The sequence below is a fragment of the Narcine bancroftii genome, chromosome 1 (assembly GCF_036971445.1).
Source record: "Narcine bancroftii isolate sNarBan1 chromosome 1, sNarBan1.hap1, whole genome shotgun sequence".
Lineage (NCBI taxonomy): Eukaryota > Metazoa > Chordata > Chondrichthyes > Torpediniformes > Narcinidae > Narcine > Narcine bancroftii.
This window is the reverse complement of record NC_091469.1, coordinates 70,537,421-70,562,537: the sequence shown is the minus strand read 5'-3', so window position 1 is coordinate 70,562,537 and position 25,117 is coordinate 70,537,421. Positions and strand designations below refer to the sequence as shown.

General features: G+C 41.6%; 2 protein-coding genes across 19 annotated transcripts in view; one reads left to right on the top strand and one right to left on the bottom strand.

Moving 5' to 3' along the window:
- The window catches only part of agtpbp1 (ATP/GTP binding carboxypeptidase 1), a 336,033-nt gene extending 313,725 nt beyond the window's left edge, over positions 1-22,308 (bottom strand). For 9 of the 16 annotated variants that reach the window (XR_011354825.1, XR_011354830.1, XR_011354832.1 and 6 more), the window contains exon 1: positions 22,128-22,291. The gene's annotated coding sequence lies outside the window, so the exon portion shown is untranslated. Of the gene's footprint in view, positions 1-5,684; positions 5,764-22,112 lie in introns of all 16 variants that reach the window. The other 7 variants (XM_069929760.1, XM_069929771.1, XM_069929870.1 and 4 more) reach the window with 5 other exon arrangements.
- Positions 22,309-22,857: 549 nt separating this feature from the next.
- The window catches only part of naa35 (N-alpha-acetyltransferase 35, NatC auxiliary subunit), a 123,472-nt gene continuing 121,212 nt past the window's right edge, over positions 22,858-25,117 (top strand). Inside the window, exon 1 of one of the 3 annotated variants that reach the window (XM_069929687.1) lies at positions 22,858-23,116. The gene's annotated coding sequence lies outside the window, so the exon portion shown is untranslated. Of the gene's footprint in view, positions 23,117-23,515; positions 23,755-25,117 lie in introns of those variants that run through there. The other 2 variants (XM_069929697.1, XM_069929679.1) reach the window with 2 other exon arrangements.

The following is a 25,117-nucleotide window of genomic DNA, read 5'->3' as shown; positions in this document are numbered from 1 at the left end:
TTCAGAAAATGACAATACAGCCTTGAGTCCAATTAGAGTTGATGAATACAATGATGAAATTGATAACAAGTTAGAAAAGGATGACGCAGCTGTGAATCAAATTGAAGACGATCTCAATACACCAGAAGACAGTGCCAAAGCTGAAAGTCCATTTATAGCCAAAAAAGACCAAGCCCAAACGTCACGCAATGATAGATCATCCATGAGTACAGTTGTAATTAACATTTATGATTACCCAGCCAACTGGCCAGCATATATACATCAAAATGTAAGAGATCATTTAACAATGAAAGGTCCTCCTATTCCAGTGAACAACTTTCCACAAAATGAAAAGGGATTGTGTTTTTCAAAGTTTCACTTTAAGAGGAAACTTTCAAATGGGGAGTGTGTTGAAAGACTTTGGATTATATACTCTGTCTGCTGATAGAATTTATTGCTTTTATTGTAAACTTTGTAGTAAGAACACAACCAGTGCTTTATCAACAAGTGGATTCAACATCTGGTCTAATCTTCAGACAAGGTTGTGTGAGCATGAAAATTCTAAAAACCATTTGGAAGCCACATGGAGTTTCTGGGAGTTACACCAAAGACTTTGTAGTGGACAGACAATTGACAAAGAACTTGAAATAATCATCAATGAACATGCAAAGCACTGGCAGCAAGTATTCAAAAGGCTAGTAGCAATAGCGTAGTTTCTTGCTAAGAGAAATCTAGCATTTAGAGGAACAGAGGAAAAAGTTGGTAATGAGAGTGTACATAATGGAAACTTTTTATGTCTTGTTGAGCTGTTTGATAAGTTTGACCCTGTTCTTGAAGAACATTTGTGAAAAGTCAAAACCCACAAAATTCATAATCACTGTTTAGGAAAAGATACTCAGAATTAACTACTAGACTTTATGGCTACAGCGGTTTTGAATGAGATACTGAAACGTGTAAAAGCAACTAAGTACTACGTCATAATTTTAGACTGTACATCTGATATGAGTCAAATGTTTCTAATGATCAGGTATGTGTCTGATGGTAACTTGGATCCTTCAGGTGTTCATGAACATTTCATAAAGTTTATGCAGGTTGAAAGTAGCACAGGAGAAGATTTATAGAAAACATTATTAAACACACTGAAGGAATTAAATTTAGAGGTGAAAGACATTCAAGGCCAAGGTTATGACAACGGTAGCAACATGAAAGGTCACACATCTGGAGTACAAGCATGACTGTTGAAGGATAATTCAATCTCGAACTTTCTTTGTACCCTGTACATGTCACAATTATAACCTTTGACTCGGGATCTTGCAAAGGATCTACATATTGTTCTCAGCATCAATTAAGAGGTGGGCAGTTTTTAACAAACATGTACCTGGGTTATCAGTGAAATCCTTGACCAACACAAGGTGGGAGTGTCAGATTGATAGTGTTAAAGCTATTCGTTATCAGGTTGGAGAAGTATATGATGCACTTGTGAAAATATCAGAGATAACAGATGAGCCCAAGGTAAAAGCAAAAGCTGAATCTTTAGCAAACCAGCTAAAAGACTACAAATTTTTAGTTTCTTTGATATTTTGGCATGAAGTACTTTTTAAAGTTAACTATGTAAGCAAGGAACAAAGGCTGTCTTTTTAATCTCGTTGTATAACTTGTACAATGACAATAAAGCTGAATTTGAATTGAATTTGAATCATGGCTAAGAATTTATAGAGAGGGCAGTTTTAATGATGTCCTAATAGGCACAAATGAATTGGCTGAAGCTGTTGAATTACCATTGGAGTTTAGACAATTTCAAGAAAAAAAACTATATAGAAGGAAGAGAATGTTTTCATATGAGACAAAAGATCAAGCTTTAGATGATCCAAAAGAAGCCTACAGAGTTCAGTGCTTCAGCTTAGTGCTAGACAAAGCTATTCAATATTTAGAGGCTAGATTTAAGCAGCTTAAAAGCCATGTAAAATTATTTGGATTTTTAAATAACCTTCAGAGCTTACAAAAGGCGGAAATAAGGAAACACACAGCAGACCTTGAAGCAGCTTTAACTGACACCATACTAAAACAGAGAACTGATGGAGGGGTAGTTACTGGAACAACTAAAGATGTGGATGGTTATCGGTTAGCCGAAGAACTTGAAGTTCTGAAAACTTTTCTTCCCTTCAGTGTCGTTAAGCCTCGAGCTCTGTTTGAATACCTGGTAGTAAACAATCGATTCACAGCATTTCCTAAAGTTTTTATTGCTTTGAGGATTTACTTAACAATGCCCGTAACAGTCGCATCGGGCGAAAGAAGTTTTTCAGAACTAAAACTGATTAAAACATACTTACGGTCAACAATTTCACAAGAGAGTCTAAACAATTTGGCGATGCTATCTATAGAAAATGACATTACTAAAACCATTGACTTTGAAATTATTTTGAAAGATTTTGCAAATAAAAAAGCCAGAAAAGTCTGTTTCTAAAAGACCTGCATAAACAGTATGTCTGTAATTGTCTTAACTTGTATTAAAAAATGAAAACTTTCATATTGTCTTTCAATATTTAGTATATCAAGCATTTAATGCTTTTTGGCTAAGACTGGCACACTACATGAAATATAAAACATCATTTTCGACTTTTGTAGAGTAGAGGCCCCGCTATCAATTTTCTAATTGGGCCCCGCAATTCCTAGCATCGGCCATGGCTGGGCTTACAAAAAAATGTTTTTATCCTTATAACTAACTACAGGGATTTTTTTTTAAATATAAAAGATTTCTGCTGAAAAAATGCACAAAAATTTAGTCATTTTGAGGTCACCCCCTCCAATGGTGTCACCCAGTGTGGTCCACACTCCCCCCCTAGTGACGCCAGTGAGTTTCTGATAGAATACTCAAGTAGATTTTTTAAGGCAATTCACATGTATGTTCACACAACTGGCATTCTCATTCCCCATGGATGCTGGACAGTTGAGAGTATAAAGTAGTAAGGAGGTTTGCGAGATGCAAATTTCATTCATAAACGTGTGTATCCACAGGAATGCACAGTAGAAGTCATGAACTTTTATAATGGAGAACTGAGTTGTATTCTAACACATGAGTACATCAAACTAAAGTATGCAGTTGGATGACAAACACTTCAGTAAATGAGAAATTAATCTTAACTTGTCAGTCATAAATGAAGAATGCTGTTCACCTCTACCTGGATTACCAAATATGGTAGACCCAAAGACAGCACTGTACAATTAGACAAATTATTTTTATTCTGTAAGCAACTATGAATTTTAATCAACATTTGATAAACCAAACATTTGTATCCTTCACCCAATCACCTTCTACTCTTTCCTGTGTACGTGTCCTTGTAAATTAAAACTCATCAGCTTTTTGCCAGAACTGAAGATTAATGATCTGAATGACAATTTTATTTATTTTTCCAAGAATACTACTTGTTCTGTGGATATCACTAATATTTTGTGCTTTTATTTCTGACTTCCAGAGTTCACATTATTTTGCTTTCTTTAAAAAAAATGTTGTTATAATTTGCTTGTCATGCAGGTTTGACATATTTGACAATTTCTAGTGTGAAACATAGGCTATAGAAGAGGTCAGAAAAGATTAATTGGTCTTGGCCTAAATGGGGAATAATGAAATTAGATGGGACAAAGAAGGGGATTTTGTCTAGAAATGCACCAGCATTGAACTGATGTTCAATAAATGAAAGTTTGGCATTTATAATGCAAATAGTAGATTAAAATGAATATTCAGAGGGAGCTGCATGTCCTTGTACATGAACTCATGAAAAGTTGAAGTGCAGGAAAACCAAGCGACTGGGAAAACAAACGTGACGTTGGCAATTATTCAAAGATTTGAGCGCAAGAACAGAAATATCCTATTCTAATTACAGTATATCGTTTCTGGTGAAGCCACATCTGGAATACTGTGTACACATTCATCCAATGTGAAAGTGCAGTAAAGATTCACCAGATTCCTGGGATGATGGGCTTGTTTTATGAAGTAAAATTAAGCAAATTCAATGCTAGAGTTGAAAAATATTGAGAGCTGATTGCAACAATTTTTTTTAAAGGCTAATAGGGTAAATATAGAGATAATATTTAGTCTTTGCTAGGTTGTTTAGAACAAAGGGTCACAGACTAAAGGAGTTTAGCATTCAGGATTGAAATAAAAATGTTCAGTATTTTAATACTGTGGTAAACATCGAAGTACTCAAGATGGCAGAGGCCGACAGCATCGAATCCATGCTGCTGAAGATCAAACTGCGCTGGGTAGGTCACATCTCCAGAATGGAGGACCATCGCCTTCCCAAGATCGTGTTATATGGCAAGCTCTCCACTGGCCACCATGACAGAGGTGCACCAAAGAAGAGGTACAAGGACTGCCTAAAGAAATCTCTTGGTGCCTGCCACATTGACCACCGCCAGTGGGCTGATATCACCTCAAACCGTGCATCTTGGCGCCTCATAGTTCAGTGGGCAGCAACCTCCTTTGAAGAAGACCGCAGAGCCCACCTCACTGACAAAAGACAAAGGAGGAAAAACCCAACACCCAACCAACCAATTTTCCCTTGCAACCTCTGCAACCGTGTCTGCCATTCCTGCATCGGACTTGTCAGCCACAAACGAGCCTGCAGCTGACGTGGACTTTTACCCCCTCCTTAAATCTTCATCCGCGAAGCCGTCAAAGAAAGAAAAAGAAAGAAAACAAGAAGTATGATGCTGAGGTACAAGATCAGCTCATGATTTTACTGAATGGTAGAGTAGGGAGATAGGAGAGCCAAATTGCAGACCTCTGCTTTTGTTTTTTTTAAATGTTCTTACATACAAAATCATATTTCACAAATGTAATAAAGCCAAAACTTCACTGATTATAAAGCGGAAACACAAGTTTCTAAAATGATTTGAATGAGCATTTCTGATTATTTTGCTTAAAGGTGTATGAAGTCTGTCAGAGATTGTTTTAGCATCATTTTTTGAAATAATAAACATTAAAAGGAGAAAGAAAGGGCACATTTTCAAAACATGGAAATTCACATAGCAAAACATGAAAAGCAACATGAAGTTGTCTCTTTCATGCAATTTTCCAACACTTTATACTGTCAAACACAATTGTTAATAACTTATTCCAACTGTGTAACACTGCAATCCCCCCCCCCCCCAAAGTTAATTCTTCTCTTTAACAGTACCATCTTAGAAGGTACAAGGATGACATCTGAGTTTATGCTTCTTTCTTTCACTAGTATGAGATTAGTTACGAGGCTACCAATTTTCTTCACTTCCCTCAGAGAAAGTATCTGACTTGTTCTGTATCTTTCCCCTCATGGAACACAGAACAAGGCTCTTCGGCCCATGATGTTCTGGTGATCAAATTTAACCTTTCATACCTCACACCCATAACCCACTACTTTTCTTGCAGCCATTTGTGTGTCTAAGAGTCTTTAAATGTCTCTATTGTACAGCCTCCACCACCAATCCTGGCAATGCACTGCAGGAACCCACTACTCATGGTGTAAAAAAATTGCCCCTGATGACTCCCCTAAACTTTCTACCACTCACCTTATAAAGATGTCCTCTGTTATTTGCTACAGTTGCCCTGGAAAAAAGTGTTCGCTGACCATCCTATGTATGCTTTTGATAATCTTATTGACCTCTATTAAGTCACCTCTCATCATCCTTCATTCCAAAGAGAAAAGCCCAAGATATGTAAATCTTGCCTCTTAAGACATATTCTCCAATCCAGGCAACATCCCAGTAAATCTCCTCTGCACCTTCTCCAAAGCTTCCACGTTCTTCCTGCAATGAGACAACCAGAACTGAACACAATATTTGAAGTGTGGTCTAACCAGAGAGTTTTATAGAGCTGCAACATTACCTCACAACTCCTGAATTCAATCCCCTGCCTAATGAAGGCCAGCATACCATAAGCCTTCTTAACTACCATATCAACCTGCATGGCAATCTTGAGAGATCAATGGATTTAGACCCCAAGGCCCCTGAAGGTTCTGTTAAGATTCTGCCACTGAATGTTCAAAATGCTTCACTTGTTGCATATCCAGTATGAACTCCATCTGCCACATTTCCTCCCAACTCTGCATTCTATCTGTACCCAGATGTAACCTGACAACCTTCTACAATATCCACAACACCTCCAACCTTTGTGTCATCTTCAAATTTACTGATCCAGTTTATAAAAGAATGGATCCCTAAGGCCCTAGGATGTCCAGAACTACAGCAAGAAATGGAAATAGAAAGGGCACATAGAGCATTGGCCCCTAAACCACAACCACAACAAAAACCAAGATCTATTGTAGTAAAATTCCTAAGATATACTACAAGAGAAAAGGTACTGGAGAAGACAATGGAAAAAGTAAGAGAGGGCAACAAACCACTGGAGTATAAAGGGCAAAAAATCTTCATTTATCCAGATATAAGCTTTGAACTCCTAAAGAAGAGAAAAGAGTTCAATACAGCAAAAGCGATTTTATGGAAGAAAGGATATAAATTTACACTGAAGCATCTTGCGGTATTGAAAATATTTATTCCAGGACAACAAAACAGACTGTTCTCGGATCCAGAAGAAGCACGAAAATTTGCAGAACAATTACAAAAATAGACTGAGGGATGAAAACGGGTAATGAGAGCAAAAATGATCACGATTGATATGTATGTGGGTAAAAACAAAAATAGACTGAGGGATGAAGACGGGTAATGAGGGTAAAAATGACCACGATTGATATGTATGCGGGTAAAGAGGTATAAGAGTGAATAGAGACAATGGGCATACGTGAAAGTATCTGTAATTAGAGGAAAACATAGATAGTATAGATAAGAATTAATAAGGGAAGGTAAGGGAATAGAGAGAATAAGGAGGGAATTAAAAGAGTGACCTTTGTGACATATAAAAAGTGAAATCTTTTCTGGGGGGGGCTGGGTGGGGGAAAAGAGCGGTCACTGCAAAATCAGTTGACGCTTGCGAGTGGATTCGCAAATCCAAATGGAGAAGGGAGATGTGGTTGTCCGACAAGGGATAAAGGACAACTCAGGAGGGGAAGGGGAGATTGGGGATAAAGAAGATAGAAATAGGAGAATAAGGAAAATGTTGGATGTTGTAGGAATGTTGTCTGGTAAAGAGTTGAAAATAAGAAAACAGAAATGGAAAAGGAGGAAAGGTAATGATGGAAAAACGGAAAGAGAAGATAAACAAAATATAAAATGGCTACGCTGAAGTATATGACTCTAAATATTAATGGAATACATAACCAAATTAAAAGGAAGAAACTACTAAATTTACTGAAAAAGGAAAAAATAGATATAGCATTTGTCCAAGAAACACACTTAACTGAATTGGAGCACAAGAAATTAAAGAGAGATTGGGTAGGACATGTAACAGCAGCATCGTATAATTCAAAAGCAAGAGGAGTGGCTATATTAATTAGCAAAAATGTGCCATTTAAAATAGAAGAGGAAATAATAGATCCAGCAGGGAGATATGTTATGATAAAATGTCAGATATATTCGGAGCTTTGGAATCTACTTAATATATATTCACCTAACGAAGAAGATCAAAAGTTTATGCAAGATATCTTTTTGAAGGTAGCTAATACACAAGGGAACATACTAATAGGAGGGGATTTCAATCTGAATTTGGATCCAAATATGGATAAAACGGGGAAAAAAATTAACAGCAAGAACAAAGTAACCAAATTTATAATTAAATCAATGCAAGAAATGAAACTTGTGGACATATGGAGGAAACAAAACCCAAAAGAAAAGGAATACTCATACTACTCGACTAGACATAAAACATACTCAAGGATAGACCTATTCCTGTTATCAGCCCACATTCAAGGGAGAGTTAGGAAAACGGAATATAAAGCTAGACTATTATCGGACCACTCACCCCTGTTATTGGCAATAGAGCTAGAGGACATCCCTCCAAGAATGTATAGATGGAGATTAAACCCCATGCTACTTAAAAGACAAGATTTTAGAGAATTTATTGAAAAACAATTAAAAATGTACTTTGAAGTAAATACGGAATCAGTGGAAGATAAGTTTATACTATGGGACGCAATGAAAGCATTCATTAGAGGACAAATAATAAGTTATGCAACCAAGATGAAGAAGGACTATAATCAGGAAACAGAGCAGTTGGAAAGGGAAATAATAAACATAGAAAAAAAATTAGCAAAAAAGGAAGATACAACGAAAAGAAGAGAATTGGCGGATAAAAAAATAAAATATGAAACATTACAAACATATAAGGTGGAGAAGAATATAATGAAGACAAAACAGAAATATTATGAACTAGGTGAAAAAACACACAAAATCTTAGCATGGCAGCTTAAGACAGAGCAAACTAAGAAAATAGTATTGGCAACAAGGAAAAAAGACAAACAAATTACATATAATCCAAAAGAAATTAAGGAAAACTTCAGAGAATTCTATGAACAATTATACCGAACTGAAAACGAAGGGAAAGAAGGGAAAATAGATGAATTTTTGACTAAAATTGAACTACCAAAACTACAAATAGAGGAACAAAATAAATTAACAGAACCATTTGGAACAGTAGAAATACAAGAGATAATAAAAAATTTACCAAATAATAAGACACCAGGAGAGGATCTAATAATACCGCCCCTCCTGGATGTAATCAACCAGATCGATGAGACACAAAACTTACCAGATTCATGTAAAACAGCAATAATTACAGTGATACTAAAACAAGAGAAAGATCCACTCTCACCAGCGTCATATAGACCAATATCTCTGCTAAACACAGATTATAAGATAATAGCTAAACTATTAGCAAACAGATTAGCAGAACAGGTACCAAAAATGGTAAATTTAGACCAAACTGGATTTATCAAAAAAAGACGCACAACAGACAATATTTGTAAATTTATTAACTTAATTCATGCAGTGGAAGGAAATAAAACACCGGCAGTAGCAGTTGCTTTAGACGCAGAGAAGGCCTTCGACAGAGTAGAATGGAATTACTTGTTCAAAGTATTGCAAAAATTCAGTTTACCGGAGAAGTATATTAATTGGATTAAAGCATTATATGAGGGACCGTTAGCAAAAGTGACAGTAAATGGACATGTATCAAAGCAATTTAACTTAAGCCGGTCAACGCGGCAGGGATGCCCACTATCACCATTATTGTTTGCGCTAGCTATAGAACCACTAGCAGAATCGATAAGAATAGATAATAATATAAAAGGAATAAAAATAAAAGACAGGGAATATAAAATCAGTCTATTTGCGGATGATGTGATAGTGTACTTAACAGAACCAGAACTATCAATAAAAGAACTATATAAGAAATTGAAGGAATATGGAGAAGTGTCGGGATACAAGATAAACGTAAATAAAAGTGAAGCAATGCCTATGAATAACGCGGATTTCTCAAAATTTAAGGAGGAATCCCCATTCAGATGGCAAACGCAGGCAATAAGATACCTAGGTGTGCAAATAAACAAAAATCTAGGCCAATTATATAAACTCAATTACAATCCACTAATGAAAAAATTACAGGACGATTTAGAGCATTGGAAAGAGCTACCACTAACACTGATAGGAAGGATAAACTGTATTAAAATGAACATTTTTCCAAGGATACTATACTTATTTCAGGCATTGCCAATACAACTGACAGAAAAATTCTTCAAAGAGTTAAAGAAAATAATAAGGAGATTTTTATGGAGAGGGGGGAAACCGAGGATAGCACTAGATAAATTAACAGAATGGTATAAACAAGGAGGCTTACAATTGCCAAACTTCAAAAATTATTATAGAGCCGCACAATTAAGGTACCTATCAGATTTTTATCAAACAAGGGAAAAACCAGACTGGACGAGACTAGAATTAGATAAAATAGGGGAAAAGATACCTGAACACACATTATATAAATGGGACGAAAAATTGGTACAACATAGAACTTCTCCAGTATTACACCATCTCCTCAATATATGGAAGAAGATTCATGTAGAAAGAAATAAAATAAATTATCAAATACCAAAACTAATATTGACGCAAAATAAGCTACTCCCTTTTACAATAGACAACCTTTCCTTTAGAAAATGGGGAAAAAAAGGGATTAAAAGAATAGAAAATTGTTTTTCAGGAAGTAGATTCTTATCCTTTGAACAAATGAGAGATAAGTACAATATAACTGGAGATACAGCACTGGCATATTACCAACTGAGATCCTACTTGAAAGATAAATTAGGAAGCAATTTGAGTTTACCAGAGGGAAGTAACCTTGAATATGTGATTACAGATACAATGTTAATCAAAAGATTTATAACAAATATGTATATCAAACTGCAAGAAAAGGAGAATGAGGAAACAAATGGTAAAACTAAACAAAAATGGGAACAAGATTTAAATATAAAGATAAAAAAGGAAACATGGGAGAAATTATGTACTGGAACGATGAGAAATACAATAAATACGAGGCTGCGTATGATACAATATAATTGGTTACACAGACTATACATTACACCGCAAAAGTTAAATAAATGGGACCCAACAGTATCTGATAGATGTTTTCGATGTAAAAAAGAAAGGGGAACGACAATTCATGCAATCTGGACATGTGAGAGAGTAGAGAAATTTTGGGATGATCTCAATCAGATATTAAATAAAATAACAGAAAACAATATACCAAAGAATCCAGAGATCTTTCTCCTAAGTAACATAAAAAATAAAGAATTTGGAATTGACTTGGAGGATGCACAAAAAAGATTTGTTAAGATAGCCCTAGCCGTAGCAAAAAAATGTATTATGTCAACCTGGAAATTGGAAGATAATTTGAAAATACAACAATGGTATATAGAAATGAATAAATGTATTCCATTAGAAAAAATAACATATAGTTTAAGAAATAATATTGAAACATTCGAACAAGTATGGGAGCCTTACATTAAATACAATAGCGAAAACCTACCGGGAACAAACATTACCTAAGTTGATGGAAGGAGAAGAAAAGAAAAGAATGGACTCAGTAGAATTTCTGGTGTATTTTTGTTGAATGACAACATTGTCTGACTGAATTAATGCAACCTAGATTGTATACCTAAAATGGATGAGAGGGGGGGTGGGGGGGTGGCTTGGGAGGAGGGAGGGGGGGGGAGAAAAATTCACTGTAAATGTGTGGAAAAGAAAAAGTGTATATCATGGCTATTGTGATTTATGGTGTGAAAAATAAAAAAATTAATTAAAAAAAAAATTTACTGATCCATCATTCTACTTCTTCGTCCAGGTTATTTATAAAAATGACGAAGAGCAGGGGTACCAGATCACTGCAGAATTCCACTAGTCACTGACCTCCAGGCAGAATATGTTCCATCTACTACTATCCTCTGCTTTCTACAGGCAAGCCAATTCCAAATCCACACAGCCAAGGTTCCATGCCTAATGACTTTGTGAAAGTGTTTTCTATGGGGGATCTTGTCAAATGCCTTACCAAAATCTAAGTACACCTATACTTCCTCCCTAATCTTCATAAATTTATTTTGTTACTTCCTCAGAAAACTTGATTCAGCTCTTGATGGATGACCTGACCCTCACAAAACCATGCTGACTATTCACTGAGATGACTATAATTCTCTAAATGTTCATTAAATCCTGTCCTTATGAATCCTCTCCAAGTTTGCCCACCACTGATGCAAGTATCATTGGTCTATGATTCCCAGGATTCTCCTATTACTTTTTTTTGAATGCCACCTTTAAGATGATAGGAATAGAAATTGACCTTTCATTTTGTTCACATTTGAATGCTACATTTCCAGCAGCATTTTTTCTCTTTTCTTCTGGTATTTCTGATTTCATTCATCTCATCCAAAGAGATGCAATTTTAATACCCTATTTCAGTCAGCTCCACCAGCAATTGCATGAATTATTCTTTCCTGATCTCTACCTATAACGGGCCATGCTTTTGTTCCCCCTTCTGTACTCTTACACCACACCACTTTCCTTGCTGTGCAACTTAGTTATAAATGAAGATCGCTTCAGCCTAACTTGTCCTCCACGACCCACACTAGTCCCACCTGCCTGTGTTTAGCCCATAATCCTCAAAAGGCATCTAATCCCTGTACCTATTCAACTTTTTCTTAAACATTGCAGTAGTACCTGCCTCCATCTAGCTCCTTGGGCAGCCTGTTCCATACACTCAGCACCTTGTGTGTAAAAAAAAAATACCCCTCATGTTCCTATTAAATCTCTCCCACCACACCCCACACCCACCACCCCCCACCCCCCCCCCCCCACCCCCCAGCCTCTACACATTAAACCTACATCCTCTGGTAACAGATCCCCCGACTCTGAGCAAAAGACTCTGTGTTCACCCAATCTATTTTATTCATACTTTTGTATCCTTCCATTAGATCATTCACCATCCTCCAAGGAATAAAACCCAACCTGCTCAACCTCTCCCTAAAGCTCAGGTCCCCAAGTCTTGGCACCACACTCATAATTCTTCTCTGTGCCCTCTCCAACTTGACAACATCTTTCCTACCAAAACTGAACACAATGCTTCAAATGGGGCCTCACCAACATCTTCTACGACTCCAACATGATCTCATAACTCCAGTACTTGGTACCCTGACTGATGAAATCCAACATGCTGAAAGCCTTTTTGCGCACCCTATCCACCTGTGATGCCATTTTCAAGGTACTCAACACCTATAATAATCCTAGGTCTCACAACTCTACAACGGCCCCAGATCCCAATCATTTACTGTGTAGCTCCTACCCATGTTAGATCTCCCAAAATGCAACACCTCACCAACACCTCTGTATTAAATTCTATCAAACTTTGCCCACCTGATCAAAATCTTGCTGCAACTTTGGCAAACATCTTCACCATCTACAATACCAGGAACTTTCACATCATCCACAAACTTGCTAATCATGGTAATCAAGGTAATTCACTGAAACTGTAGTTTTCGCTCCCACTCTTCCACCCCATAAAGATTCTGCCTGACTGTGGTGTAACACCACTAGCCTACTGCAGGGGGAAATCTCTGAACCTACAGAAGAGCATGGGGAAAAGACAACACCTGGCCGGCTGTCAATCAGCCGACCTGAATAGACCAACCCCCACCCAGTCGGGTGTCAAACACCCTGCGGGATACAAGCCTGAGCCAGCCCTTTGAAGATACTCTCAGAGTTTATAGCAGCTCTCCTCACAGCTGGCTCTGTGGAAGTTTATGTCGAATAAACCCTGTTGTACAGTCTTTAGGTTTTGTATGTTTGCTTCTAAACCGACAGCGCACCACAATTTATTCAACGCAAATTCTTAAAGCTGCTATGGAAAAGCTCCTGAGCGCCAGGAGCCTCGAAATCAACCCATGCCACCCAGAAGCACAAACACACTTCGAGATCTGGAAGCACAGAGTCAAAGCGATCATCGAGGCTCACGCCGACGACATCCTGGACTCCGATCAAAAGAGGCTCATCTAACTCTGATCCAAGCTGGGTCCCCGAGCCTTCCAGGCACTCAAAGACTTCACCGGGTACTCGGAAGCGATGAACACCCTCAAGACCATATATAAACCTTCCACAAATGTAGTCTGTGTAAGGTACCTCCTGAGTATCCACGCCCAACTACCCAGGGAGACAGCAGAGTCCTACCTGGGGGCCCTGCGTGAGTTGGTCCAACCTTGTCTGGCTGAAACTGGGATAAATGAAAGAGAATTCAAGAGGCCGATCAGAGAGGGCTACGCACGAGGGCCATCAGGCAGAAGCTGCTGGAGGACAATACCTACTCCCTGCCCAAAACAGTGGAGGCAGTCTGAACCCTGGAGGCAGCAGCCCTGCACACTGAAGTCTTCGACTACAGGCTTCCTCAGGCCTCTGCGTGGTCAGCACATTCAGCTGCTGTGGCCCTATCCTCTTATCCTCCACAGCATGCCGTCCAACCAGCCCCTGCCAACCTGCAGCCTCTCCATGCTGCGCATCACTCCTCTCGCACTCTTCTCACACCTCACGCCAGACTGCAAGCAGATAGCCGCCAGAAGTAGGCACTATTGCGCCATGGACAGAGACTTCATCAGGGCAGAGGTGCGGCAGCTTCTGGCGAAAGGTGTCATAGAGCCCAGCAACAGCCTTTGGAGAGCCCAAGTCCTAGTGGTCAAAGGGAGAAGCAAGCCGAGGATTGTCATGGATTACAGCCAGACCATCAACTGGTACACCCCTTACCGAGGATAGCCAACATGGTCAACGAGATAGCCCGCTACTGGGTCTTCTCCACAATTGACCTGAAGTCAGCCTATCCCCATCCACCCGTTGGACAAGCCCTTAGAGGAGGAAGGGCATCTGTACCAGTTCCACCGAGTTCCGTTTGGGGTCATGAATGGGGTCTCTGTCTTCCAGCAGGGGATGGATCAGATGGTAGACTGGCGGCACAAGCTAAAGGGGACTTTCCCGTATCTGGATAATGTCACCATCTGCGGCCACGACCAGCAGGGCCACAATGTAAACCTGGAGAAATTTCTCCGGACGACCGAGGAGTTAAACCTCACTGACAACAAAGAGAAGTGCGTGTTCAGCACCACTTTCCTGCTCCCACCCAAGGCGTAGGTGGCATTCATGCGCATCAGGCAGCTCGTTGCAGATACCACAATGCATGCCGCAGACGTGGACTCCCTTTTCCAGGTGGAGAGCGATACCTCTGATGTAGCCCTCGCTGCTACCCTTAACCAAGGGGTGGGGCGCCCGGTCGCCGCCTTCTCCAGGACCCTCCACAACTCCGAGCTAGGGCACTCTGCCATTGAAAAGGAGGCCCAGGTGATCATGGAAGCAGTCCACCACTGGCACCACTACTTGGCCAGCAGGAGGTTCACCCTTCTCACCAACTAGCAGGCAATGGCGTTCATGTTCAACACCACCCACAGGGGCAAGATCAACAACAAGATCTTGCGCTGGAGAGTCGAGCTGGCAATGTACAGCTACGACATCCAGTATCACCTGGGGAAGCTTAACTACTCCCCCGATGCCCTCTCCTGGACTTCCGCATCGCTCCACGATGACCAGCTGCAGGCCCTGCACGAGCCCCTTTGTCACCTGGGCGTCACCCACTTATACCATTTTATCAAGTCCCGGAACATCCCATACACCGTCAGGGATGTCAGGACCATGACCGAGGCATGCCAAGTCTGTGTGGAATGCAAACCTCGCTTTTTCCACCCACCCCAGGCTCATGTTGTGAAGGCTACTTCGCCCTTTGAGCAACTCAGTATGGACTTCAAGGGGCCCCTGCCTTCATAAATCGGAATGTCTATTTCCTCACGGTCATAGATGAGTACTCCCGCTTCCCTTTTGCTATCCCTTGCCCAGACACCTCCACGGCCACCGACACAGATCTTCACCATGTTTGGCTACCCCGCATTTATCCACAGTGACCGGAGTCTAGCCTCATGAGGAACTACGCCAGTACCTGACAGCAAGGAGCATTGCATCTTGTCGCACGACTGGTGACAACCCAAGAAGTAATGGGCAAGTGGAACGCAAACACGGGGTAATCTGGAAGGCAGTTCTCCTGACCCTTAAGTCAAAGGGATAGTCCATAGAGTACTGGCAGGATGCACTCCATGCCATCAGGTCACTCCTTTGCTTGGCTACCAACAAGACCCCTCACAAATGCCTGTTTTCATTCCCCAGGAGATCGGTGACGGAAACGTCTCTCGCAACATGGCTCGCATCTCCGGGACCGGTGCTCCTACGAAGACACGTGTGAGCACACAAGGCCAAATCACTGGTTGAGCAGGTGTTCCTCCTACACTCGAACCACAATGATGCCTACATTAGATTCAGCAGCAGCAGGGAGGACATCGTCTCAACCAGGGACCTGGCACCAGCAGAAGCACCCACCACAGCACAGCATCCTCCAGCCCAGGACCACACCGGCCTGACACACACCCCCAACCCTGGATAGCTGTGGGGCACTCAAGACTTCCTTGGGCACCAAGGACTTACTACAACCGTGCAGGACGAACCATCCCCCCGCCCATCCGATGCGATACACACACCTTAACCCCGGCCCACCCAGCTACTCCTCCGTGCTGCACCATGCCAGCCGCTCCAGTCCCTGCCTCCAGCCCCCGCACACCCTCACGGACCAGTGACCAGCAGCCAGTTCTGTGACGGTGGCAGAGAATCCGACGGCCGCTGGACCATATCAATCTGTAAATACTGCGTATAAATGTTTTGGGGCTCTTTACTGCAACCTCCCCTCCCCAGGGACAATTTTAAAGGGGGTGAATGTGGGGGTACACCACTGGCCTACCCCAGGGGGAAACCTCTGTACCTGCAGAAGAGCATGGGGACAAGACAACACCTGGCCGGATGTCAATCAGCCGACTTTAATAGACCAACCACCAACCGGTCGGGTGTCAATCACCCTCTGGGATATAAGCCTGAGCCGGCCCTTCGAAGACACAGAGTTTACAGCAGCTCTCCTCACAGCTGGCTCTGTGGAAGTTTAGGTCGAATAAAGCCTGTTCTACAGTCTTTAGGTTTTGTGTGTTTGCTTCTGAACAACAGCGCACCACACTGACCCAATGTTTTCTTCTTCTCCCCTCCCCCCACCCCCCCCCCCCCCCCCAAGTATTTTCAGCATCTGCACTTTGCTTTTGGCATTCTGCTTATCTCTTTTTTATGGATAAACTGTTTTTTTGTTTCTTCAAAATGCACTGAATCCCAACAAAAAAATATTGTTTTAATACCACTTCCAAGTAAACAAGATGTATTTGGTGTTGAAATTTAAGATCAATTAAGTGTAATGATTTTATGTACCAAAAAATAAAGCATTAAATTCTTGTACATTAAAGATCAATTTTATTCAAAATTCAAACTTTAAAGCAATACTTCAGATATAATTGTGATCGGTTTCAATTCACTGCCAGTATTACCATACATAAAATAAAATTATGGTCACCAGTTAGATTCCAATTGCTCTAGTTGTTGGAACTATGTTTAATACTGCATTTTGTTTCCAAACTGTTGATGCTTTCTTACTGTACCTTTCTCTTCCAAATGAATAGCCAGTTCTAATGGAAGGTCGTCAGCTTGAAACACTGAACTGGAATTTGCTGGAAACAATAGCAACTCCACACACAAATGTTGAACTTTCCCTCACAAGTGCCAGGTGTATGTGACTTGCATGGAAACAGATGGCTCGACGACCTTCTCTGGATATTTCCAGACCGTGCTTCTGTCCAGAGCCTCATTAAAAAAACATACAGAAATATCAAGTGCAGTTCTGGTCATCTTGCTGCAGGAAAGGTGGCAATAAGCTGCAAGGGGGTACAGAAAAGCTTTTCAAGAATGTCGTCAGGAGTGGAGGACTTGAATTACAAGGGGAGCTAGATAGGCTGCCACTTTTTTCCTCGAGCACAAAAGGCTGAGGAGTGGACTTTACAGAGGTATAGAAAATCATGAGTGGAATAGATAAGATAAATAGTCGTAGTTCCACCACCCCCCCCCCCCCCACCTTCCCAAGGGGAGGAGAGTCTAAAACTAGAGGGCAAAGATTTAAAGTGAAAGGAGAAAGTTTTATAGGGAACCTAATGGGCATCTTTTTCACATAAATGGTGGTAGGTATTTAGAATGGGCTGCCAGGGAATGTGGCAGAAGTAGGTGCAAACACAATGTTTAAAACAGGCCCTTCATCCCAATTTATCCATGTTGAGTTACCTGTTTGCCCCATTTTCCTGCATTTGACTGATATCCCTACAAACCATGTTCCTACTTCAATGTTTGTAGGGATATCGGTCAAATGTAGGAAAATGGGGCTAACAGGTAACTCAACATGGATAAATTGGGCTGAAGGGCCTGTTTCCATGTTACAAAACTCTATGACATGAAATGCTTCTGCAGAGTAGAAATTCTTCATGAACTGCATTGGATACAATTGCAATTTCCTTTAATTAATTTGGTTGGTTTTAATGTTTTTTGATTATTTAAAAGTGATGAAAGATTTAAATTGATGTTTAAATATTTAGAAATGTCATTAAGTCTAATTAATTAATATGTAATCATTTTTGCATGTTTGTGGGCCCACAACAGCTCTGACTATCAGCAAAGCCTGTAGAGTGGGGTTTAGTTGTGGTCACAAATTTTGCAACTACACTTGTTCTGACCATTCCCCACTCCACCATCACCTCAATGATGATTCTACTTTACTGAACGATGTGACAATAAAACCGGCCTCACCGCCTTGAGTTGGGATTGTATTAACCAGTAGCTCAGAAGTTACAAAACATTGGTGGGTCCAGAAAGTCCATGTTGCTCAGTTCTAGCCAAATTATTTTCCATTACTTTCTCCACAAATCCTGGTGAACCTGCTGTGCATTTCTTGCCTTATTTATTTTATTCATATTAGCTCATCTTTATATATATTTGTGCATGTATGTATGTTTGTCTGATCTCCATGGAAATCAATATGAAGATCTCTAGAAGTGTCCAAGGAGGTTCAGTAAGGGTAACATTTGATGCTAAATGTCATGACCATATTGAAAGTCATTATATTCAAGTGTTTTTTGACCAGCTTGCACTGACTTGCGTTGCTGTTTATTATAATTGTGGAAACATTTGATGCTCAATGTCATGACCAGATTGACCTTTAACGTCATATGAAGTTCAAAAGTTTAAAAAAGAAATTGAACTTGCACCAGTGACACATCAATTAGTTACAATGCTGTGCATCAATGGACACTCAGATACCAAACCCAGTTTAATATGGGCCCAAAAGAGCGAAGCAACAATGGCAGAAACTCTTCACAAACCTGTAGAGTTAGACAAAGGAGAAAGCAAGAGACAAAAGAGGAACATAGTCTCGCCTCACTATTGATGCTTCCAGACATGCAAGAAGCAGGCAGCAGGAAACCGAATAGCAATGATACACCCGTCTCAGTCCTCAGGCCTCCAGACAGGTAAGGGACAATTTATGCAGAATTACCATGGTTTTTTGGGTATTTTGTTTCAAACATATCATCAACAACTGAGTGTTTTATTTCCCAGGCAACACCAGGTATCCTGCTAGTAGCTAAAAAAAAACAGGGAACAGTAATGGTTGGAATTCCTATGTCCAGCAAGCAACCAGAAAGGAAAGTGTTGAATTTCAAAATATGCTGAAGCACATCTTCAATATGAAGTGCTGTTTTGAAAAGCAGCAGACATTATGGCTAATCTTGAAAATAAAGAAACTTTATCCATTCTATCCAATAGCATTATGATAGTTTAACGATATAAACTATCATATATTGATAGTATATATTGATATAAAATTCAATATATACCTTGCAGCTATTTGCCAGTTTTATTCTCAACTCCAAGCTTTTAGCAACAGACAAATGCTTGGTATCATTTTGGACCTCTACACCAACATGCTCTCAACATCACTTATCCTAACCTCTTCACTGCTTCAAATACTAAATGGATGAGCAGAAATGAACTATCAGAAAGAATAAAATATTCCTCATCGTTTTTGTCAGAAACTCCATTCCTTAGCTACTGATTCCATCCCTTTCAATAGCAAGTGTCTTGATCGTGAACCACTCTCATATTTGAACCTAAGTTGGATATTAATGACTAAAATCACATTTCTACCTTCATGACAATGCCAATCAACATTCCACCTCCACTCATTTTCTGCTGAAATTTTCACCTTTGCCAATATCACTCTTTTTTTAAAAAAAAACTGCGCTACTGCAGTTCCTTGATTCAACAATATCCATTATACCTTGCTTCATTTAAAATCCTCATCTTTGTTTTCAACCTGCTCCATTGTCTCACCACTCAGTATCTCTATAATCTTCCCCAATGCTGGTGATTTTCACCAACTCTGACCTCAAACATCTCTGAATGGACTACTCCGCCATTCTGTAAGTCATGTCTTTAGTTGTCAAAAGTCCTTTGCTACAGAATTCTCTTCCATAACATAGCTTACACACACAACTTTTACCAAGCTTTTGATCATCTGCCCTACTGTCACATATGGTAAAGCTCTGGTGAAACACTTTAGGTCTTGCTCACTACAAGTAGTACAAAATACAAGTTGCACCAGAGCACTAATAAAAGGTTATTTTCAGCATCTTGTTTTTTTTATTTCAGATTTAGCATCCTTACTCCTTTTTAGGTCATTATGGGACAAGCCATATCTTTGCCCGCCCTCCTTTTGTATGTCAAAATCTCAAATCAGAACTTATAGTTCATGATCAATTTAAATTTCTCATGGGTTGAAATGTTCGATTGTGAAGAAAATGCATAAATGCCCTAAATGATTCAACTTTCAGAGGGTGATTTATAAAAAAATACATTACAACCAAATCTTCCTTTAAAATGTTAACATCGTGCATACTGTTAGCTTATTACTGTAAAAGCTAATATTAACAATAATTTGTTCAACTAATATGAAATAAACCTCCTTAGTCTTTGTTCAGGAACATTTTAAAACTATAATATGTATGATATATTTTTGTCGGTGTCCACAATTTGATTTCAAAAATCAATGTTTGCCTTCAATAGGAATCACAAATCCACAATATTAATAGTCAATGTATGGATTTTGATTAAAGGCCACTATCATACTGCAAGAAATATACTCTGCAAATTATATTTCAACCTGTTGTGGGCAAAACGTACCTTTAATGTTTTATATATCTTTGAACCTTTTAATAGGGCTAAGGAAAGGATGGATGCTGGAAGAGAGTACAAACACCATAATTCATTAACCCCAGTGAGTAGCTGGCTGTACATTCTCTGTTCAACTGCATATTGTAAAAAAAAAAGTCTGTTGCTGTTGTCCTTGTTTCTTTTCTTGCAGAGGGGCAGGAAAACACTTTTTGCTTATCAATGGTTCTCAAAACTTTTTTCTTTCTACTCACATACCACTTTAAGTATGCCATAGTTGTTCTGTGATTAATAAGGTGGTATGTAAGTGGGAAGGGAAGGTTGAGAATCACTGCTCTAGACCCAATTGTTATGGAAATATTTTGCTTGAGAAAAATTGTCATTGGCCCATTTCCTTTGGAGTCATGAAACTGCACATAACGAGTCAATGAGGTACAATTAAAACAGTAGTTTTCAAACCTTTTCTTTCCACCCACATACCACCGAAGCAATCTCTTACTAATCACAGAACACCCATGGCATAGGGAATACTTAAAGTGGTGTATGAGTGGAAAGAAAAAGGTTGAGAACCACTGGGACCTTCTTCCAGAAAATAAGGTGGATTCTTAGCATGGTGGTTTCCAGACTTCATCTTGCTGGTTTTGTTCAATATTTTTGCACGGTGAATACAACCAATCATAAAAAAATAAATACTGAAACCATTCAAATTGTACAATTAAAATACGCTTTAAATGGTCATTACTTTTATTTAAAATGTTTTATGATCATTAATTTGAGGTTCTTTGTTAATGACATCCTTGAAGAACAACCGATTGCGAAGGAGAAATTCTCAATGTTTTCTACGAATTCAATATTTAAATCGTTAACATTAGCAAACAGGCTATGTTATGATTGATTAGCTTTTAAGCACGAATCATAGAGGCATTCATATTGGCTTGAACCCAGGTATTCAAATACAGCTGAAAACAAAACCCTATCAATTTATGGCTGCAATAATAGCGACTGCAGTAAATTCAACCAAGTTTGGTCTTTTAACAGGACTTAAAGAATCCCCTCGTCCTCTAAACACGTTGTACTTGCTTGCAATTCCCGGAGGTGCACAACTCCAACAGCGCTCTCTATCCCCTCCGTGCAATGCACAAGCTTTGACAACATTGACATATTTTGACAAATGTGAAACATAAACTAGGCTAGGATTTAGAATTGTTTGGCTTCCATGCTTCCGATGTACATTTTAAGCTAATGCAATCACAATCCACATTGATCCGGGGTTTCCTGTGGCTTGAGAGTAAAGCTCAGGCAAGTGAGCAGACAACGGGGCCTGACCACCAGTCAGCATTTTTAAGACGCTGCCCAAGATGAAGCAGAAGAGGCTCGTCGCTATGGCACTGAATATAGAACATACAATCGGTCCTTGCAAACATTTGAGTTCTATTCGAGTCAGTTCCCATGATTTGACCTTATCTCACTCCACCTCCTTCCCTTCCTCATAATTTATCTACCTTGCTCTGGCTCACCAAGTTTTGGAAGGCATCGATTTCATGGTAAGGCAACTGTCCACCCGGTCCACTCAATGCCGACCGTGGCTGCCTTCTTCCTCCTCCTGCGCTGCGCTTCCAACGAGGAACTGCGGTCGACCGAATGCGACGGAACCCAGCTGTTCTGACGCGGACGCCTCCCCCAGCGCGTTTCCGAGTCAGCGCCACCTCGCGGCGGCGGAAGCCCCAGAAAATCCCCCCCCTTCCCCTTCCCCCCTCCCCTTCCCCCCTCCCCCTTCCCCCCTCCCCTTCCCCCCTCCCCCTCCCCCCCTTCCCCTCCCCCCCTCCCCCTCTCCCCCCTCCCCTTCCCCCCTCCCCCTCCCCCCCTTCCCCTCCCCCCCTCCCCCTCTCCCCCCTCCCCTTCCCCCCTCCCCCTCCCCCCCTCCCCCTCCCCCCCTCCCCCTCCCCCCCTCCCCCTCCCCCCCTCCCCCTCCCCCCCTCCCCCTCCCCCCCTCCCCCTCCCCCCCTCCCCCTCCCCCCCTCCCCCTCCCCCCCTCCCCCTCCCCCCCTCCCCCTCCCCCCCTCGCCCCCCCCCTCCCCCCCTCCCCCTCCCCTCCCCCTCCCCCTCCCCCTCCCCTCCCCTCCCCGACCGCGCGCGCTTGCGACGCTCAGGGTCAGATCGAACCCAATGCGAGGTGTTTCTACCCGCGGGGAATGGATATCGAGACTGGAGCGGGCGTTATTGGACTTTTTTTTTAATGGCTGGGGACTGTTAATCCCAAATTCCGTGGCCCACCACGATAGGGGGCAAATTCAGTCGATTTAATAGCAAACGTAGTTGTATCGTTTAGTCCTCACTGAACGTCCCCTGCAATGACATAGTGGCCACCTTAACGTGCTAACGTTGCAAACCCCTTTAGGATAACAAGTGACTTGGGTGAGTTATATTGTAAAACTAGAAATGCTGGAGGAACTCAGCCGGTCGAGCAGCGTTGATCGGTGAAGCGGAATCCAGGATATGATGAGAGGTGAGAACTGATTTTGACTCTGTCGGGCCTTTTAGAAAGCAAAAGAATCCGAATGTAAAGGAGTACCCCCACCTTGAAAAATGGTCAGCGGCTGGAAGGCGGCGACTCCCAACACCTCCCCAAGGTAGTGCAAGAGGAGGAGCGTGGCTCTCCGCCCCGCTGCAGAAAGGTCCATCCGCTGCAAGCGGCGGGCTCAGGGCGGGCTGATGATGTCGCGCCCACGACCCCATTCACTGACTCACCCCCTCCCTCTCCCTCCATGACCCCCTTAGAGAAGGGGCGGCTGCCCGGGGGGCCATCAGTGGTGACCGGAGCGGGCTGTGACAGCCCCACTGGTCATTCCAGCCTCTGGAACTTCACTCGGGCCCCTTTGGCCTTCGGGGTCGCTCATCGGCACGAGCGGCTCAATACGCAGCAGACCAAGGGTCGTCTGCCCTACTCCTAATTCCTCACCCAGCTGAAACCGTTTTGGGAAATGGAGAGCTGTTGCAGCCGCCTGGGGGATTATGGGTAGGGAAGATGGCCACAAGCGATGGCAACAGTTGCCGCGCCCACAGCGGAGCCAGACAATGGCATCGAGGCGCCGCTCTGTGTAAAAGCATCGCTGCAGGAGCCTTTTAGGGCTGCTCCATAAACAGGTAGGTTTAAGTTTTTTTTTATCCACATTCAAAGCAGGCCTCGAAGCAGAGGCGCGGCATAAAAACACCTTGTGAAAGGAGATGGAGGGAAGAGAGAGACTAGAACTGGACTAAGCCCACGGGAAAGAAGAAAGGGAGGGGTGGTACACCACCATCCTACTGCAGGGGGCAACCTCTGGACCTGCAGAGTGTACCACCATCCTACTGCAGGGGGCAACTTCTGGACCTGCAGAGTGTAGCACCAGCCTACTGCAGGGGGCAACCTCTGGACCTGCAGGAGTGAACCACCATCCTACTGCAGGGGTCAACCTCTGGACCTGCAGGAGTGTACCACCGGCCTACTGCAGGGGGCAACTTCTGGACCTGCAGAGTGTAGCACCAGCCTACTGCAGGGGGCAACCTCTGGACCTGCAGGAGTGAACCACCAGCCTACTGCAGGGGGCAACCTCTGGACCTGCAGGAGTGAACTGCCGGCCTACTGCAGAGGGCAACCTCTGGACCTGCAGGAGTCTAAGGGGACAGGACCACACCTGACCGGCTGCCAATCATTTGGGATGAATGGATCAAGCCCCTCCTGGTCGGGTGTCAATCACCCTCCGGGATATAAGCCTGCGCCGGCCTCCCGAGGCCTCACATTGAGTTGTTGCAGCCACAGCCATCTTGGTTCTGTGGAGGCTTTTGTGGATTAAAGCCTGTTGTTCTGTCTTTACCTCGTGTGTCTGATTCTGTCGAACAGCACACCACAAAGCCAAAGAAATTAATGTTAATGCCATCTGGTTAAAGGGTGTTCAGGCTGAGACAGAAGATGGGGTTTTGTTCCTCCAATTTGTGGGTGGTCTAAGTCTGGCAGTGCATGAGACCATGGACAGTCATGTGAGTAAGGGAATGGGACGGGGAATTGAAATGGGTGGCCACTGGGAGATTCATGCTGTGGTGGCGGAGAAAACTGTAATTCTCACGAGCTGGCTGGGCAAACCCTGGTCAGCAGAGACAGTGACAAAAATCTAATAAATTATCAAAACCAAGATTTTCAACACTTCTAATAATATAGTAGTTTATTCCTCTTTGTATACATTATTATTCAAAAATCATAACATGCATAATGATTTTGTACATTTATTTCCTATCCCCAGTTTATTCCAAGAATGTCTCCTGTGTGAAGATCTCAGTACTGAAATAATTTTTTTTTGCTTTAGCAAGCTCTGTCCATTTCTCTGCTTCTATGGATGTCCAGTTGTGGCTGTTCCCCACCCCTCCACCACTGAATGAAATTTCACTTTCTTCTCTTTGATGATTTCTCTTTTCTTTATTTCAATTGACTGTTTTCAGTCCATTTTTTGGTAATCATATCCACACCCAGTGA